Source organism: Haliotis rufescens, unplaced genomic scaffold (assembly GCF_023055435.1).
Source record: "Haliotis rufescens isolate VD_foot unplaced genomic scaffold, xgHalRufe1.0.p SCAF_38, whole genome shotgun sequence".
NCBI lineage: Eukaryota > Metazoa > Mollusca > Gastropoda > Lepetellida > Haliotidae > Haliotis > Haliotis rufescens.
This window is the reverse complement of record NW_025964090.1, coordinates 4,351,028-4,367,641: the sequence shown is the minus strand read 5'-3', so window position 1 is coordinate 4,367,641 and position 16,614 is coordinate 4,351,028. Positions and strand designations below refer to the sequence as shown.

General features: G+C 43.5%; 40 non-coding genes across 40 annotated transcripts; all 40 read right to left on the bottom strand.

Moving 5' to 3' along the window:
• Window positions 1–136: 136 nt before the first annotated feature.
• On the bottom strand, window positions 137–209 carry Trnaf-gaa. Its single transcript has one exon. It is a non-coding gene; the product is annotated as a tRNA-Phe (tRNA).
• A 286-nt stretch (window positions 210–495) lies between these two features.
• On the bottom strand, window positions 496–568 carry Trnaf-gaa. The gene has a single exon. It is a non-coding gene; the product is annotated as a tRNA-Phe (tRNA).
• Window positions 569–853: 285 nt separating this feature from the next.
• Window positions 854–926, bottom strand: Trnas-gga. The gene has a single exon. It is a non-coding gene; the product is annotated as a tRNA-Phe (tRNA).
• A 644-nt stretch (window positions 927–1,570) lies between these two features.
• On the bottom strand, window positions 1,571–1,643 carry Trnaf-gaa. Its single transcript has one exon. It is a non-coding gene; the product is annotated as a tRNA-Phe (tRNA).
• A 286-nt stretch (window positions 1,644–1,929) lies between these two features.
• On the bottom strand, window positions 1,930–2,002 carry Trnaf-gaa. The gene has a single exon. It is a non-coding gene; the product is annotated as a tRNA-Phe (tRNA).
• A 286-nt stretch (window positions 2,003–2,288) lies between these two features.
• Window positions 2,289–2,361, bottom strand: Trnaf-gaa. Its single transcript has one exon. It is a non-coding gene; the product is annotated as a tRNA-Phe (tRNA).
• Window positions 2,362–2,647: 286 nt separating this feature from the next.
• On the bottom strand, window positions 2,648–2,720 carry Trnaf-gaa. Its single transcript has one exon. It is a non-coding gene; the product is annotated as a tRNA-Phe (tRNA).
• Window positions 2,721–3,006: 286 nt separating this feature from the next.
• Trnaf-gaa lies at window positions 3,007–3,079 on the bottom strand. Its single transcript has one exon. It is a non-coding gene; the product is annotated as a tRNA-Phe (tRNA).
• Window positions 3,080–3,365: 286 nt separating this feature from the next.
• Window positions 3,366–3,438, bottom strand: Trnaf-gaa. The gene has a single exon. It is a non-coding gene; the product is annotated as a tRNA-Phe (tRNA).
• A 286-nt stretch (window positions 3,439–3,724) lies between these two features.
• Trnaf-gaa lies at window positions 3,725–3,797 on the bottom strand. Its single transcript has one exon. It is a non-coding gene; the product is annotated as a tRNA-Phe (tRNA).
• Window positions 3,798–4,083: 286 nt separating this feature from the next.
• On the bottom strand, window positions 4,084–4,156 carry Trnaf-gaa. Its single transcript has one exon. It is a non-coding gene; the product is annotated as a tRNA-Phe (tRNA).
• A 286-nt stretch (window positions 4,157–4,442) lies between these two features.
• On the bottom strand, window positions 4,443–4,515 carry Trnah-gug. Its single transcript has one exon. It is a non-coding gene; the product is annotated as a tRNA-Phe (tRNA).
• Window positions 4,516–4,801: 286 nt separating this feature from the next.
• Window positions 4,802–4,874, bottom strand: Trnaf-gaa. Its single transcript has one exon. It is a non-coding gene; the product is annotated as a tRNA-Phe (tRNA).
• Window positions 4,875–5,160: 286 nt separating this feature from the next.
• Window positions 5,161–5,233, bottom strand: Trnaf-gaa. Its single transcript has one exon. It is a non-coding gene; the product is annotated as a tRNA-Phe (tRNA).
• Window positions 5,234–5,519: 286 nt separating this feature from the next.
• Trnaf-gaa lies at window positions 5,520–5,592 on the bottom strand. Its single transcript has one exon. It is a non-coding gene; the product is annotated as a tRNA-Phe (tRNA).
• A 286-nt stretch (window positions 5,593–5,878) lies between these two features.
• Trnaf-gaa lies at window positions 5,879–5,951 on the bottom strand. Its single transcript has one exon. It is a non-coding gene; the product is annotated as a tRNA-Phe (tRNA).
• A 286-nt stretch (window positions 5,952–6,237) lies between these two features.
• Trnaf-gaa lies at window positions 6,238–6,310 on the bottom strand. The gene has a single exon. It is a non-coding gene; the product is annotated as a tRNA-Phe (tRNA).
• Window positions 6,311–6,596: 286 nt separating this feature from the next.
• Window positions 6,597–6,669, bottom strand: Trnaf-gaa. Its single transcript has one exon. It is a non-coding gene; the product is annotated as a tRNA-Phe (tRNA).
• Window positions 6,670–6,955: 286 nt separating this feature from the next.
• On the bottom strand, window positions 6,956–7,028 carry Trnaf-gaa. The gene has a single exon. It is a non-coding gene; the product is annotated as a tRNA-Phe (tRNA).
• A 286-nt stretch (window positions 7,029–7,314) lies between these two features.
• On the bottom strand, window positions 7,315–7,387 carry Trnaf-gaa. Its single transcript has one exon. It is a non-coding gene; the product is annotated as a tRNA-Phe (tRNA).
• A 286-nt stretch (window positions 7,388–7,673) lies between these two features.
• Window positions 7,674–7,746, bottom strand: Trnaf-gaa. The gene has a single exon. It is a non-coding gene; the product is annotated as a tRNA-Phe (tRNA).
• A 286-nt stretch (window positions 7,747–8,032) lies between these two features.
• Trnaf-gaa lies at window positions 8,033–8,105 on the bottom strand. Its single transcript has one exon. It is a non-coding gene; the product is annotated as a tRNA-Phe (tRNA).
• A 286-nt stretch (window positions 8,106–8,391) lies between these two features.
• Trnaf-gaa lies at window positions 8,392–8,464 on the bottom strand. The gene has a single exon. It is a non-coding gene; the product is annotated as a tRNA-Phe (tRNA).
• Window positions 8,465–8,750: 286 nt separating this feature from the next.
• On the bottom strand, window positions 8,751–8,823 carry Trnaf-gaa. The gene has a single exon. It is a non-coding gene; the product is annotated as a tRNA-Phe (tRNA).
• Window positions 8,824–9,109: 286 nt separating this feature from the next.
• Window positions 9,110–9,182, bottom strand: Trnaf-gaa. The gene has a single exon. It is a non-coding gene; the product is annotated as a tRNA-Phe (tRNA).
• A 286-nt stretch (window positions 9,183–9,468) lies between these two features.
• Window positions 9,469–9,541, bottom strand: Trnaf-gaa. The gene has a single exon. It is a non-coding gene; the product is annotated as a tRNA-Phe (tRNA).
• A 286-nt stretch (window positions 9,542–9,827) lies between these two features.
• Window positions 9,828–9,900, bottom strand: Trnaf-gaa. Its single transcript has one exon. It is a non-coding gene; the product is annotated as a tRNA-Phe (tRNA).
• A 286-nt stretch (window positions 9,901–10,186) lies between these two features.
• Trnaf-gaa lies at window positions 10,187–10,259 on the bottom strand. The gene has a single exon. It is a non-coding gene; the product is annotated as a tRNA-Phe (tRNA).
• A 286-nt stretch (window positions 10,260–10,545) lies between these two features.
• On the bottom strand, window positions 10,546–10,618 carry Trnaf-gaa. The gene has a single exon. It is a non-coding gene; the product is annotated as a tRNA-Phe (tRNA).
• A 286-nt stretch (window positions 10,619–10,904) lies between these two features.
• On the bottom strand, window positions 10,905–10,977 carry Trnaf-gaa. Its single transcript has one exon. It is a non-coding gene; the product is annotated as a tRNA-Phe (tRNA).
• A 286-nt stretch (window positions 10,978–11,263) lies between these two features.
• Trnaf-gaa lies at window positions 11,264–11,336 on the bottom strand. Its single transcript has one exon. It is a non-coding gene; the product is annotated as a tRNA-Phe (tRNA).
• Window positions 11,337–11,622: 286 nt separating this feature from the next.
• On the bottom strand, window positions 11,623–11,695 carry Trnaf-gaa. Its single transcript has one exon. It is a non-coding gene; the product is annotated as a tRNA-Phe (tRNA).
• Window positions 11,696–11,981: 286 nt separating this feature from the next.
• Trnaf-gaa lies at window positions 11,982–12,054 on the bottom strand. The gene has a single exon. It is a non-coding gene; the product is annotated as a tRNA-Phe (tRNA).
• A 286-nt stretch (window positions 12,055–12,340) lies between these two features.
• Window positions 12,341–12,413, bottom strand: Trnaf-gaa. The gene has a single exon. It is a non-coding gene; the product is annotated as a tRNA-Phe (tRNA).
• A 286-nt stretch (window positions 12,414–12,699) lies between these two features.
• On the bottom strand, window positions 12,700–12,772 carry Trnaf-gaa. The gene has a single exon. It is a non-coding gene; the product is annotated as a tRNA-Phe (tRNA).
• A 286-nt stretch (window positions 12,773–13,058) lies between these two features.
• Trnaf-gaa lies at window positions 13,059–13,131 on the bottom strand. Its single transcript has one exon. It is a non-coding gene; the product is annotated as a tRNA-Phe (tRNA).
• Window positions 13,132–13,417: 286 nt separating this feature from the next.
• On the bottom strand, window positions 13,418–13,490 carry Trnaf-gaa. Its single transcript has one exon. It is a non-coding gene; the product is annotated as a tRNA-Phe (tRNA).
• A 286-nt stretch (window positions 13,491–13,776) lies between these two features.
• Window positions 13,777–13,849, bottom strand: Trnaf-gaa. Its single transcript has one exon. It is a non-coding gene; the product is annotated as a tRNA-Phe (tRNA).
• Window positions 13,850–14,135: 286 nt separating this feature from the next.
• On the bottom strand, window positions 14,136–14,208 carry Trnaf-gaa. The gene has a single exon. It is a non-coding gene; the product is annotated as a tRNA-Phe (tRNA).
• Window positions 14,209–14,494: 286 nt separating this feature from the next.
• On the bottom strand, window positions 14,495–14,567 carry Trnaf-gaa. The gene has a single exon. It is a non-coding gene; the product is annotated as a tRNA-Phe (tRNA).
• Between the last annotated feature and the right edge of the window lie 2,047 nt (window positions 14,568–16,614).

Here is a 16,614-nt window from a genome sequence, read left to right as displayed (position 1 = left end):
CTAATGCATATTCTGTTCTGAAATATTTTGCAGATACTCTGTGAGATTGGTGACTTTTGACTTTTGATTTGGGGTAAACATATTCATAAAACTGACTTCCAAAAAGTGTGGTCAGCCGCCAGAGTCCTGCACTCTGTGCCGGAACCCGGGATTGAACCGGGGGCCTTTAGATCTTCAGTCTAACGCTCTCCCAACTGAGCTATTCCGGCCGACGAGGAAGACTGTCATTTGAAACGAGCACTAGGCTAGGCGAGGGCGAGATATGTGCGAATCTATGATGACATAAATGGAAATTGGTTGGCATGGCAAATAAAAAAATGTCAGGGAAACATAAGGCATCTCTTCCGAAATGAAGTTAGCTAATGCATATTCTGTTCTGAAATATTTTGCAGATACTCTGTGAGATTGGTGACTTTTGACTTTTGATTTGGGGTAAACATATTCATAAAACTGACTTCCAAAAAGTGTGGTCAGCCGCCAGAGTCCTGCACTCTGTGCCGGAACCCGGGATTGAACCGGGGGCCTTTAGATCTTCAGTCTAACGCTCTCCCAACTGAGCTATTCCGGCCGACGAGGAAGTCTGTCATTTGAAACGAGCACTAGGCTAGGCGAGGGCGAGATATGTGCGAATCTATGATGACATAAATGGAAATTGGTTGGCATGGCAAATAAAAAAATGTCAGGGAAACATAAGGCATCTCTTCCGAATGAAGTTAGCTAATGCATATTCTGTTCTGAAATATTTTGCAGATACTCTGTGAGATTGGTGACTTTTGACTTTTGATTTGGGGTAAACATATTCATAAAACTGACTTCCAAAAAGTGTGGTCAGCCGCCAGAGTCCTGCACTCTGTGCCGGAACCCGGGATTGAACCGGGGGCCTTTAGATCTTCAGTCTAACGCTCTCCCAACTGAGCTATTCCGGCCGACGAGGAAGACTGTCATTTGAAACGAGCACTAGGCTAGGCGAGGGCGAGATATGTGCGAATCTATGATGACATAAATGGAAATTGGTTGGCATGGCAAATAAAAAAATGTCAGGGAAACATAAGGCATCTCTTCCGAAATGAAGTTAGCTAATGCATATTCTGTTCTGAAATATTTTGCAGATACTCTGTGAGATTGGTGACTTTTGACTTTTGATTTGGGGTAAACATATTCATAAAACTGACTTCCAAAAAGTGTGGTCAGCCGCCAGAGTCCTGCACTCTGTGCCGGAACCGGGATTGAACCGGGGGCCTTTAGATCTTCAGTCTAACGCTCTCCCAACTGAGCTATTCCGGCCGACGAGGAAGTCTGTCATTTGAAACGAGCACTAGGCTAGGCGAGGGCGAGATATGTGCGAATCTATGATGACATAAATGGAAATTGGTTGGCATGGCAAATAAAAAAATGTCAGGGAAACATAAGGCATCTCTTCCGAAATGAAGTTAGCTAATGCATATTCTGTTCTGAAATATTTTGCAGATACTCTGTGAGATTGGTGACTTTTGACTTTTGATTTGGGGTAAACATATTCATAAAACTGACTTCCAAAAAGTGTGGTCAGCCGCCAGAGTCCTGCACTCTGTGCCGGAACCCGGGATTGAACCGGGGGCCTTTAGATCTTCAGTCTAACGCTCTCCCAACTGAGCTATTCCGGCCGACGAGGAAGACTGTCATTTGAAACGAGCACTAGGCTAGGCGAGGGCGAGATATGTGCGAATCTATGATGACATAAATGGAAATTGGTTGGCATGGCAAATAAAAAAATGTCAGGGAAACATAAGGCATCTCTTCCGAAATGAAGTTAGCTAATGCATATTCTGTTCTGAAATATTTTGCAGATACTCTGTGAGATTGGTGACTTTTGACTTTTGATTTGGGGTAAACATATTCATAAAACTGACTTCCAAAAAGTGTGGTCAGCCGCCAGAGTCCTGCACTCTGTGCCGGAACCCGGGATTGAACCGGGGGCCTTTAGATCTTCAGTCTAACGCTCTCCCAACTGAGCTATTCCGGCCGACGAGGAAGACTGTCATTTGAAACGAGCACTAGGCTAGGCGAGGGCGAGATATGTGCGAATCTATGATGACATAAATGGAAATTGGTTGGCATGGCAAATAAAAAAATGTCAGGGAAACATAAGGCATCTCTTCCGAAATGAAGTTAGCTAATGCATATTCTGTTCTGAAATATTTTGCAGATACTCTGTGAGATTGGTGACTTTTGACTTTTGATTTGGGGTAAACATATTCATAAAACTGACTTCCAAAAAGTGTGGTCAGCCGCCAGAGTCCTGCACTCTGTGCCGGAACCCGGGATTGAACCGGGGGCCTTTAGATCTTCAGTCTAACGCTCTCCCAACTGAGCTATTCCGGCCGACGAGGAAGTCTGTCATTTGAAACGAGCACTAGGCTAGGCGAGGGCGAGATATGTGCGAATCTATGATGACATAAATGGAAATTGGTTGGCATGGCAAATAAAAAAATGTCAGGGAAACATAAGGCATCTCTTCCGAAATGAAGTTAGCTAATGCATATTCTGTTCTGAAATATTTTGCAGATACTCTGTGAGATTGGTGACTTTTGACTTTTGATTTGGGGTAAACATATTCATAAAACTGACTTCCAAAAAGTGTGGTCAGCCGCCAGAGTCCTGCACTCTGTGCCGGAACCCGGGATTGAACCGGGGGCCTTTAGATCTTCAGTCTAACGCTCTCCCAACTGAGCTATTCCGGCCGACGAGGAAGACTGTCATTTGAAACGAGCACTAGGCTAGGCGAGGGCGAGATATGTGCGAATCTATGATGACATAAATGGAAATTGGTTGGCATGGCAAATAAAAAAATGTCAGGGAAACATAAGGCATCTCTTCCGAAATGAAGTTAGCTAATGCATATTCTGTTCTGAAATATTTTGCAGATACTCTGTGAGATTGGTGACTTTTGACTTTTGATTTGGGGTAAACATATTCATAAAACTGACTTCCAAAAAGTGTGGTCAGCCGCCAGAGTCCTGCACTCTGTGCCGGAACCCGGGATTGAACCGGGGGCCTTTAGATCTTCAGTCTAACGCTCTCCCAACTGAGCTATTCCGGCCGACGAGGAAGTCTGTCATTTGAAACGAGCACTAGGCTAGGCGAGGGCGAGATATGTGCGAATCTATGATGACATAAATGGAAATTGGTTGGCATGGCAAATAAAAAAATGTCAGGGAAACATAAGGCATCTCTTCCGAAATGAAGTTAGCTAATGCATATTCTGTTCTGAAATATTTTGCAGATACTCTGTGAGATTGGTGACTTTTGACTTTTGATTTGGGGTAAACATATTCATAAAACTGACTTCCAAAAAGTGTGGTCAGCCGCCAGAGTCCTGCACTCTGTGCCGGAACCCGGGATTGAACCGGGGGCCTTTAGATCTTCAGTCTAACGCTCTCCCAACTGAGCTATTCCGGCCGACGAGGAAGACTGTCATTTGAAACGAGCACTAGGCTAGGCGAGGGCGAGATATGTGCGAATCTATGATGACATAAATGGAAATTGGTTGGCATGGCAAATAAAAAAATGTCAGGGAAACATAAGGCATCTCTTCCGAAATGAAGTTAGCTAATGCATATTCTGTTCTGAAATATTTTGCAGATACTCTGTGAGATTGGTGACTTTTGACTTTTGATTTGGGGTAAACATATTCATAAAACTGACTTCCAAAAAGTGTGGTCAGCCGCCAGAGTCCTGCACTCTGTGCCGGAACCCGGGATTGAACCGGGGGCCTTTAGATCTTCAGTCTAACGCTCTCCCAACTGAGCTATTCCGGCCGACGAGGAAGTCTGTCATTTGAAACGAGCACTAGGCTAGGCGAGGGCGAGATATGTGCGAATCTATGATGACATAAATGGAAATTGGTTGGCATGGCAAATAAAAAAATGTCAGGGAAACATAAGGCATCTCTTCCGAAATGAAGTTAGCTAATGCATATTCTGTTCTGAAATATTTTGCAGATACTCTGTGAGATTGGTGACTTTTGACTTTTGATTTGGGGTAAACATATTCATAAAACTGACTTCCAAAAAGTGTGGTCAGCCGCCAGAGTCCTGCACTCTGTGCCGGAACCCGGGATTGAACCGGGGGCCTTTAGATCTTCAGTCTAACGCTCTCCCAACTGAGCTATTCCGGCCGACGAGGAAGACTGTCATTTGAAACGAGCACTAGGCTAGGCGAGGGCGAGATATGTGCGAATCTATGATGACATAAATGGAAATTGGTTGGCATGGCAAATAAAAAAATGTCAGGGAAACATAAGGCATCTCTTCCGAAATGAAGTTAGCTAATGCATATTCTGTTCTGAAATATTTTGCAGATACTCTGTGAGATTGGTGACTTTTGACTTTTGATTTGGGGTAAACATATTCATAAAACTGACTTCCAAAAAGTGTGGTCAGCCGCCAGAGTCCTGCACTCTGTGCCGGAACCCGGGATTGAACCGGGGGCCTTTAGATCTTCAGTCTAACGCTCTCCCAACTGAGCTATTCCGGCCGACGAGGAAGTCTGTCATTTGAAACGAGCACTAGGCTAGGCGAGGGCGAGATATGTGCGAATCTATGATGACATAAATGGAAATTGGTTGGCATGGCAAATAAAAAAATGTCAGGGAAACATAAGGCATCTCTTCCGAAATGAAGTTAGCTAATGCATATTCTGTTCTGAAATATTTTGCAGATACTCTGTGAGATTGGTGACTTTTGACTTTTGATTTGGGGTAAACATATTCATAAAACTGACTTCCAAAAAGTGTGGTCAGCCGCCAGAGTCCTGCACTCTGTGCCGGAACCCGGGATTGAACCGGGGGCCTTTAGATCTTCAGTCTAACGCTCTCCCAACTGAGCTATTCCGGCCGACGAGGAAGTCTGTCATTTGAAACGAGCACTAGGCTAGGCGAGGGCGAGATATGTGCGAATCTATGATGACATAAATGGAAATTGGTTGGCATGGCAAATAAAAAAATGTCAGGGAAACATAAGGCATCTCTTCCGAAATGAAGTTAGCTAATGCATATTCTGTTCTGAAATATTTTGCAGATACTCTGTGAGATTGGTGACTTTTGACTTTTGATTTGGGGTAAACATATTCATAAAACTGACTTCCAAAAAGTGTGGTCAGCCGCCAGAGTCCTGCACTCTGTGCCGGAACCCGGGATTGAACCGGGGGCCTTTAGATCTTCAGTCTAACGCTCTCCCAACTGAGCTATTCCGGCCGACGAGGAAGACTGTCATTTGAAACGAGCACTAGGCTAGGCGAGGGCGAGATATGTGCGAATCTATGATGACATAAATGGAAATTGGTTGGCATGGCAAATAAAAAAATGTCAGGGAAACATAAGGCATCTCTTCCGAAATGAAGTTAGCTAATGCATATTCTGTTCTGAAATATTTTGCAGATACTCTGTGAGATTGGTGACTTTTGACTTTTGATTTGGGGTAAACATATTCATAAAACTGACTTCCAAAAAGTGTGGTCAGCCGCCAGAGTCCTGCACTCTGTGCCGGAACCCGGGATTGAACCGGGGGCCTTTAGATCTTCAGTCTAACGCTCTCCCAACTGAGCTATTCCGGCCGACGAGGAAGTCTGTCATTTGAAACGAGCACTAGGCTAGGCGAGGGCGAGATATGTGCGAATCTATGATGACATAAATGGAAATTGGTTGGCATGGCAAATAAAAAAATGTCAGGGAAACATAAGGCATCTCTTCCGAAATGAAGTTAGCTAATGCATATTCTGTTCTGAAATATTTTGCAGATACTCTGTGAGATTGGTGACTTTTGACTTTTGATTTGGGGTAAACATATTCATAAAACTGACTTCCAAAAAGTGTGGTCAGCCGCCAGAGTCCTGCACTCTGTGCCGGAACCCGGGATTGAACCGGGGGCCTTTAGATCTTCAGTCTAACGCTCTCCCAACTGAGCTATTCCGGCCGACGAGGAAGTCTGTCATTTGAAACGAGCACTAGGCTAGGCGAGGGCGAGATATGTGCGAATCTATGATGACATAAATGGAAATTGGTTGGCATGGCAAATAAAAAAATGTCAGGGAAACATAAGGCATCTCTTCCGAAATGAAGTTAGCTAATGCATATTCTGTTCTGAAATATTTTGCAGATACTCTGTGAGATTGGTGACTTTTGACTTTTGATTTGGGGTAAACATATTCATAAAACTGACTTCCAAAAAGTGTGGTCAGCCGCCAGAGTCCTGCACTCTGTGCCGGAACCCGGGATTGAACCGGGGGCCTTTAGATCTTCAGTCTAACGCTCTCCCAACTGAGCTATTCCGGCCGACGAGGAAGACTGTCATTTGAAACGAGCACTAGGCTAGGCGAGGGCGAGATATGTGCGAATCTATGATGACATAAATGGAAATTGGTTGGCATGGCAAATAAAAAAATGTCAGGGAAACATAAGGCATCTCTTCCGAAATGAAGTTAGCTAATGCATATTCTGTTCTGAAATATTTTGCAGATACTCTGTGAGATTGGTGACTTTTGACTTTTGATTTGGGGTAAACATATTCATAAAACTGACTTCCAAAAAGTGTGGTCAGCCGCCAGAGTCCTGCACTCTGTGCCGGAACCCGGGATTGAACCGGGGGCCTTTAGATCTTCAGTCTAACGCTCTCCCAACTGAGCTATTCCGGCCGACGAGGAAGACTGTCATTTGAAACGAGCACTAGGCTAGGCGAGGGCGAGATATGTGCGAATCTATGATGACATAAATGGAAATTGGTTGGCATGGCAAATAAAAAAATGTCAGGGAAACATAAGGCATCTCTTCCGAAATGAAGTTAGCTAATGCATATTCTGTTCTGAAATATTTTGCAGATACTCTGTGAGATTGGTGACTTTTGACTTTTGATTTGGGGTAAACATATTCATAAAACTGACTTCCAAAAAGTGTGGTCAGCCGCCAGAGTCCTGCACTCTGTGCCGGAACCCGGGATTGAACCGGGGGCCTTTAGATCTTCAGTCTAACGCTCTCCCAACTGAGCTATTCCGGCCGACGAGGAAGACTGTCATTTGAAACGAGCACTAGGCTAGGCGAGGGCGAGATATGTGCGAATCTATGATGACATAAATGGAAATTGGTTGGCATGGCAAATAAAAAAATGTCAGGGAAACATAAGGCATCTCTTCCGAAATGAAGTTAGCTAATGCATATTCTGTTCTGAAATATTTTGCAGATACTCTGTGAGATTGGTGACTTTTGACTTTTGATTTGGGGTAAACATATTCATAAAACTGACTTCCAAAAAGTGTGGTCAGCCGCCAGAGTCCTGCACTCTGTGCCGGAACCCGGGATTGAACCGGGGGCCTTTAGATCTTCAGTCTAACGCTCTCCCAACTGAGCTATTCCGGCCGACGAGGAAGACTGTCATTTGAAACGAGCACTAGGCTAGGCGAGGGCGAGATATGTGCGAATCTATGATGACATAAATGGAAATTGGTTGGCATGGCAAATAAAAAAATGTCAGGGAAACATAAGGCATCTCTTCCGAAATGAAGTTAGCTAATGCATATTCTGTTCTGAAATATTTTGCAGATACTCTGTGAGATTGGTGACTTTTGACTTTTGATTTGGGGTAAACATATTCATAAAACTGACTTCCAAAAAGTGTGGTCAGCCGCCAGAGTCCTGCACTCTGTGCCGGAACCCGGGATTGAACCGGGGGCCTTTAGATCTTCAGTCTAACGCTCTCCCAACTGAGCTATTCCGGCCGACGAGGAAGACTGTCATTTGAAACGAGCACTAGGCTAGGCGAGGGCGAGATATGTGCGAATCTATGATGACATAAATGGAAATTGGTTGGCATGGCAAATAAAAAAATGTCAGGGAAACATAAGGCATCTCTTCCGAAATGAAGTTAGCTAATGCATATTCTGTTCTGAAATATTTTGCAGATACTCTGTGAGATTGGTGACTTTTGACTTTTGATTTGGGGTAAACATATTCATAAAACTGACTTCCAAAAAGTGTGGTCAGCCGCCAGAGTCCTGCACTCTGTGCCGGAACCCGGGATTGAACCGGGGGCCTTTAGATCTTCAGTCTAACGCTCTCCCAACTGAGCTATTCCGGCCGACGAGGAAGACTGTCATTTGAAACGAGCACTAGGCTAGGCGAGGGCGAGATATGTGCGAATCTATGATGACATAAATGGAAATTGGTTGGCATGGCAAATAAAAAAATGTCAGGGAAACATAAGGCATCTCTTCCGAAATGAAGTTAGCTAATGCATATTCTGTTCTGAAATATTTTGCAGATACTCTGTGAGATTGGTGACTTTTGACTTTTGATTTGGGGTAAACATATTCATAAAACTGACTTCCAAAAAGTGTGGTCAGCCGCCAGAGTCCTGCACTCTGTGCCGGAACCCGGGATTGAACCGGGGGCCTTTAGATCTTCAGTCTAACGCTCTCCCAACTGAGCTATTCCGGCCGACGAGGAAGACTGTCATTTGAAACGAGCACTAGGCTAGGCGAGGGCGAGATATGTGCGAATCTATGATGACATAAATGGAAATTGGTTGGCATGGCAAATAAAAAAATGTCAGGGAAACATAAGGCATCTCTTCCGAAATGAAGTTAGCTAATGCATATTCTGTTCTGAAATATTTTGCAGATACTCTGTGAGATTGGTGACTTTTGACTTTTGATTTGGGGTAAACATATTCATAAAACTGACTTCCAAAAAGTGTGGTCAGCCGCCAGAGTCCTGCACTCTGTGCCGGAACCCGGGATTGAACCGGGGGCCTTTAGATCTTCAGTCTAACGCTCTCCCAACTGAGCTATTCCGGCCGACGAGGAAGTCTGTCATTTGAAACGAGCACTAGGCTAGGCGAGGGCGAGATATGTGCGAATCTATGATGACATAAATGGAAATTGGTTGGCATGGCAAATAAAAAAATGTCAGGGAAACATAAGGCATCTCTTCCGAAATGAAGTTAGCTAATGCATATTCTGTTCTGAAATATTTTGCAGATACTCTGTGAGATTGGTGACTTTTGACTTTTGATTTGGGGTAAACATATTCATAAAACTGACTTCCAAAAAGTGTGGTCAGCCGCCAGAGTCCTGCACTCTGTGCCGGAACCCGGGATTGAACCGGGGGCCTTTAGATCTTCAGTCTAACGCTCTCCCAACTGAGCTATTCCGGCCGACGAGGAAGACTGTCATTTGAAACGAGCACTAGGCTAGGCGAGGGCGAGATATGTGCGAATCTATGATGACATAAATGGAAATTGGTTGGCATGGCAAATAAAAAAATGTCAGGGAAACATAAGGCATCTCTTCCGAAATGAAGTTAGCTAATGCATATTCTGTTCTGAAATATTTTGCAGATACTCTGTGAGATTGGTGACTTTTGACTTTTGATTTGGGGTAAACATATTCATAAAACTGACTTCCAAAAAGTGTGGTCAGCCGCCAGAGTCCTGCACTCTGTGCCGGAACCCGGGATTGAACCGGGGGCCTTTAGATCTTCAGTCTAACGCTCTCCCAACTGAGCTATTCCGGCCGACGAGGAAGACTGTCATTTGAAACGAGCACTAGGCTAGGCGAGGGCGAGATATGTGCGAATCTATGATGACATAAATGGAAATTGGTTGGCATGGCAAATAAAAAAATGTCAGGGAAACATAAGGCATCTCTTCCGAAATGAAGTTAGCTAATGCATATTCTGTTCTGAAATATTTTGCAGATACTCTGTGAGATTGGTGACTTTTGACTTTTGATTTGGGGTAAACATATTCATAAAACTGACTTCCAAAAAGTGTGGTCAGCCGCCAGAGTCCTGCACTCTGTGCCGGAACCCGGGATTGAACCGGGGGCCTTTAGATCTTCAGTCTAACGCTCTCCCAACTGAGCTATTCCGGCCGACGAGGAAGACTGTCATTTGAAACGAGCACTAGGCTAGGCGAGGGCGAGATATGTGCGAATCTATGATGACATAAATGGAAATTGGTTGGCATGGCAAATAAAAAAATGTCAGGGAAACATAAGGCATCTCTTCCGAAATGAAGTTAGCTAATGCATATTCTGTTCTGAAATATTTTGCAGATACTCTGTGAGATTGGTGACTTTTGACTTTTGATTTGGGGTAAACATATTCATAAAACTGACTTCCAAAAAGTGTGGTCAGCCGCCAGAGTCCTGCACTCTGTGCCGGAACCCGGGATTGAACCGGGGGCCTTTAGATCTTCAGTCTAACGCTCTCCCAACTGAGCTATTCCGGCCGACGAGGAAGACTGTCATTTGAAACGAGCACTAGGCTAGGCGAGGGCGAGATATGTGCGAATCTATGATGACATAAATGGAAATTGGTTGGCATGGCAAATAAAAAAATGTCAGGGAAACATAAGGCATCTCTTCCGAAATGAAGTTAGCTAATGCATATTCTGTTCTGAAATATTTTGCAGATACTCTGTGAGATTGGTGACTTTTGACTTTTGATTTGGGGTAAACATATTCATAAAACTGACTTCCAAAAAGTGTGGTCAGCCGCCAGAGTCCTGCACTCTGTGCCGGAACCCGGGATTGAACCGGGGGCCTTTAGATCTTCAGTCTAACGCTCTCCCAACTGAGCTATTCCGGCCGACGAGGAAGACTGTCATTTGAAACGAGCACTAGGCTAGGCGAGGGCGAGATATGTGCGAATCTATGATGACATAAATGGAAATTGGTTGGCATGGCAAATAAAAAAATGTCAGGGAAACATAAGGCATCTCTTCCGAAATGAAGTTAGCTAATGCATATTCTGTTCTGAAATATTTTGCAGATACTCTGTGAGATTGGTGACTTTTGACTTTTGATTTGGGGTAAACATATTCATAAAACTGACTTCCAAAAAGTGTGGTCAGCCGCCAGAGTCCTGCACTCTGTGCCGGAACCCGGGATTGAACCGGGGGCCTTTAGATCTTCAGTCTAACGCTCTCCCAACTGAGCTATTCCGGCCGACGAGGAAGTCTGTCATTTGAAACGAGCACTAGGCTAGGCGAGGGCGAGATATGTGCGAATCTATGATGACATAAATGGAAATTGGTTGGCATGGCAAATAAAAAAATGTCAGGGAAACATAAGGCATCTCTTCCGAAATGAAGTTAGCTAATGCATATTCTGTTCTGAAATATTTTGCAGATACTCTGTGAGATTGGTGACTTTTGACTTTTGATTTGGGGTAAACATATTCATAAAACTGACTTCCAAAAAGTGTGGTCAGCCGCCAGAGTCCTGCACTCTGTGCCGGAACCCGGGATTGAACCGGGGGCCTTTAGATCTTCAGTCTAACGCTCTCCCAACTGAGCTATTCCGGCCGACGAGGAAGACTGTCATTTGAAACGAGCACTAGGCTAGGCGAGGGCGAGATATGTGCGAATCTATGATGACATAAATGGAAATTGGTTGGCATGGCAAATAAAAAAATGTCAGGGAAACATAAGGCATCTCTTCCGAAATGAAGTTAGCTAATGCATATTCTGTTCTGAAATATTTTGCAGATACTCTGTGAGATTGGTGACTTTTGACTTTTGATTTGGGGTAAACATATTCATAAAACTGACTTCCAAAAAGTGTGGTCAGCCGCCAGAGTCCTGCACTCTGTGCCGGAACCCGGGATTGAACCGGGGGCCTTTAGATCTTCAGTCTAACGCTCTCCCAACTGAGCTATTCCGGCCGACGAGGAAGTCTGTCATTTGAAACGAGCACTAGGCTAGGCGAGGGCGAGATATGTGCGAATCTATGATGACATAAATGGAAATTGGTTGGCATGGCAAATAAAAAAATGTCAGGGAAACATAAGGCATCTCTTCCGAAATGAAGTTAGCTAATGCATATTCTGTTCTGAAATATTTTGCAGATACTCTGTGAGATTGGTGACTTTTGACTTTTGATTTGGGGTAAACATATTCATAAAACTGACTTCCAAAAAGTGTGGTCAGCCGCCAGAGTCCTGCACTCTGTGCCGGAACCCGGGATTGAACCGGGGGCCTTTAGATCTTCAGTCTAACGCTCTCCCAACTGAGCTATTCCGGCCGACGAGGAAGACTGTCATTTGAAACGAGCACTAGGCTAGGCGAGGGCGAGATATGTGCGAATCTATGATGACATAAATGGAAATTGGTTGGCATGGCAAATAAAAAAATGTCAGGGAAACATAAGGCATCTCTTCCGAAATGAAGTTAGCTAATGCATATTCTGTTCTGAAATATTTTGCAGATACTCTGTGAGATTGGTGACTTTTGACTTTTGATTTGGGGTAAACATATTCATAAAACTGACTTCCAAAAAGTGTGGTCAGCCGCCAGAGTCCTGCACTCTGTGCCGGAACCCGGGATTGAACCGGGGGCCTTTAGATCTTCAGTCTAACGCTCTCCCAACTGAGCTATTCCGGCCGACGAGGAAGTCTGTCATTTGAAACGAGCACTAGGCTAGGCGAGGGCGAGATATGTGCGAATCTATGATGACATAAATGGAAATTGGTTGGCATGGCAAATAAAAAAATGTCAGGGAAACATAAGGCATCTCTTCCGAAATGAAGTTAGCTAATGCATATTCTGTTCTGAAATATTTTGCAGATACTCTGTGAGATTGGTGACTTTTGACTTTTGATTTGGGGTAAACATATTCATAAAACTGACTTCCAAAAAGTGTGGTCAGCCGCCAGAGTCCTGCACTCTGTGCCGGAACCCGGGATTGAACCGGGGGCCTTTAGATCTTCAGTCTAACGCTCTCCCAACTGAGCTATTCCGGCCGACGAGGAAGACTGTCATTTGAAACGAGCACTAGGCTAGGCGAGGGCGAGATATGTGCGAATCTATGATGACATAAATGGAAATTGGTTGGCATGGCAAATAAAAAAATGTCAGGGAAACATAAGGCATCTCTTCCGAAATGAAGTTAGCTAATGCATATTCTGTTCTGAAATATTTTGCAGATACTCTGTGAGATTGGTGACTTTTGACTTTTGATTTGGGGTAAACATATTCATAAAACTGACTTCCAAAAAGTGTGGTCAGCCGCCAGAGTCCTGCACTCTGTGCCGGAACCCGGGATTGAACCGGGGGCCTTTAGATCTTCAGTCTAACGCTCTCCCAACTGAGCTATTCCGGCCGACGAGGAAGTCTGTCATTTGAAACGAGCACTAGGCTAGGCGAGGGCGAGATATGTGCGAATCTATGATGACATAAATGGAAATTGGTTGGCATGGCAAATAAAAAAATGTCAGGGAAACATAAGGCATCTCTTCCGAAATGAAGTTAGCTAATGCATATTCTGTTCTGAAATATTTTGCAGATACTCTGTGAGATTGGTGACTTTTGACTTTTGATTTGGGGTAAACATATTCATAAAACTGACTTCCAAAAAGTGTGGTCAGCCGCCAGAGTCCTGCACTCTGTGCCGGAACCCGGGATTGAACCGGGGGCCTTTAGATCTTCAGTCTAACGCTCTCCCAACTGAGCTATTCCGGCCGACGAGGAAGACTGTCATTTGAAACGAGCACTAGGCTAGGCGAGGGCGAGATATGTGCGAATCTATGATGACATAAATGGAAATTGGTTGGCATGGCAAATAAAAAAATGTCAGGGAAACATAAGGCATCTCTTCCGAAATGAAGTTAGCTAATGCATATTCTGTTCTGAAATATTTTGCAGATACTCTGTGAGATTGGTGACTTTTGACTTTTGATTTGGGGTAAACATATTCATAAAACTGACTTCCAAAAAGTGTGGTCAGCCGCCAGAGTCCTGCACTCTGTGCCGGAACCCGGGATTGAACCGGGGGCCTTTAGATCTTCAGTCTAACGCTCTCCCAACTGAGCTATTCCGGCCGACGAGGAAGACTGTCATTTGAAACGAGCACTAGGCTAGGCGAGGGCGAGATATGTGCGAATCTATGATGACATAAATGGAAATTGGTTGGCATGGCAAATAAAAAAATGTCAGGGAAACATAAGGCATCTCTTCCGAAATGAAGTTAGCTAATGCATATTCTGTTCTGAAATATTTTGCAGATACTCTGTGAGATTGGTGACTTTTGACTTTTGATTTGGGGTAAACATATTCATAAAACTGACTTCCAAAAAGTGTGGTCAGCCGCCAGAGTCCTGCACTCTGTGCCGGAACCCGGGATTGAACCGGGGGCCTTTAGATCTTCAGTCTAACGCTCTCCCAACTGAGCTATTCCGGCCGACGAGGAAGTCTGTCATTTGAAACGAGCACTAGGCTAGGCGAGGGCGAGATATGTGCGAATCTATGATGACATAAATGGAAATTGGTTGGCATGGCAAATAAAAAAATGTCAGGGAAACATAAGGCATCTCTTCCGAAATGAAGTTAGCTAATGCATATTCTGTTCTGAAATATTTTGCAGATACTCTGTGAGATTGGTGACTTTTGACTTTTGATTTGGGGTAAACATATTCATAAAACTGACTTCCAAAAAGTGTGGTCAGCCGCCAGAGTCCTGCACTCTGTGCCGGAACCCGGGATTGAACCGGGGGCCTTTAGATCTTCAGTCTAACGCTCTCCCAACTGAGCTATTCCGGCCGACGAGGAAGACTGTCATTTGAAACGAGCACTAGGCTAGGCGAGGGCGAGATATGTGCGAATCTATGATGACATAAATGGAAATTGGTTGGCATGGCAAATAAAAAAATGTCAGGGAAACATAAGGCATCTCTTCCGAAATGAAGTTAGCTAATGCATATTCTGTTCTGAAATATTTTGCAGATACTCTGTGAGATTGGTGACTTTTGACTTTTGATTTGGGGTAAACATATTCATAAAACTGACTTCCAAAAAGTGTGGTCAGCCGCCAGAGTCCTGCACTCTGTACCGGGATTGAACCGGGGGCCTTTAGATCTTCAGTCTAACGCTCTCCCAACTGAGCTATTCCGGCCGACGAGGAAGTCTGTCATTTGAAACGAGCACTAGGCTAGGCGAGGGCGAATCAGTACTTCTGATGAACTTAAATCTAGTCTACCCGAAAGGGTTAGCTGACCCAGACACTATGTACCGTTCCATGTTTTCTAGGTGAGGTGAGTTGAGGTTGAGTTGAGTTGATAATTAATAGTAATATTGAAAATCACACAATGAAATATGTCTGGTACTGAACATTTATTAATTGTTTTACATGTATCCTGTTTAAAGTGGCTTGAATAATATTTGTTCTTTCTTGATGCCGCTTATCAAGATTGGAAAATATCACAATTGACATTGCTAAGTTATGTGGTTTTATTATGATACAGTACATATTTGAAAAATATATTTTATTTTGGATTGTATATATGTATACTTGGATTTGATTTAAAATTAATTTCTAATGAAAAAATGAATGCGGAATTAAGGAATGACTTGATATATATATGTCTAGATAGAGACAAACATCAAATGCCTTACCGACTGTCTTATTAAAAAACGAACAGGTGAATATACAAGCCGTGAAATAACTTGAATAGTGTTCAAGGCGCCGTTACACTCACTCACTCACTCTCCTTGAATAATTCTTGAGTATGGTACATATGTCATTGCGTGATTAAATGCATTGCTCCATAATCTGAGGAAAACGCCTTATTGTGAAAGCTTTGAATAATTCCTGCAAAAGATTTGGCGATGTTTGAATATTTCATTAACTTAGCGCTGAAGACATAATTATGGCAAGGTTGCGGTGTCTGATACTACACAATAGACACCATGTGGGGGCGATTTGCTGATATCGATATTGATCCATTAATATCGACTTGCTGCGTGAACAGGTGTTTTGGGGGGTGAATAGGTTTGGCTTTATCCCGAATTGAGAAATATATAAGTTTTATCACACAGCAATTTTTCAGCTCTGGCGTGAGGGTCTAAGTGACACAGGTCTTAGACACTGACCTATACTTTGGTGAAACGGTTAGACTGCAAGCACATGTGTGGCACATACTAAACAAATTAAGGCTTTCTAGGTATAAAAATTAACGTTACACTACAGCAGTGACTCTACTCCTGGATTCTATATTGATATGAAGCTATTTCAAGCAATCAGAGATAACAAATAAAAAACTGAAATAAAATCAAACAAACAGATAAATAAATACAAATCATTTTCTATCGTCATGTTTCCTGTAACACCGATCCCCCATCTGGCATGTGACACTGCAATTAAGTGTTGATGTTATGGCCTTGCTCCAAGGTTGTACTGAAAGATAAGTCCAGGGCGTGTAATACTTCTTTCCCCCTAATAGGCAAGTCTATATATATATATGTGGACAGGGCTCCAGTCTCTTATAGGGACAACTTGTTCTTATGTTTTACATAATCTAGTAATTATGATTAAAATTAATAATTATTGACTAAGAGACGTGTGCAAGTCTACATATTTGTACATTGTGTCAATTGTGTGTGTATGTGTGTGAGAGAGAGAGAGAGTGTGTGAGAGAGAGAGAGAGAGAGAGAGAGAGAGAGAGAGAGAGAGAGAGAGAGAGAGAGAGAGCGAGAACGTGCGTGTGTTGTGATTCGTGTATGAGAGTGGATGTCTAATGTGTTATTCTCTTGCGCTTATATCAATATAACACATTTATAAGCAGATGAGCGAAATACTGCCCTTAGTATT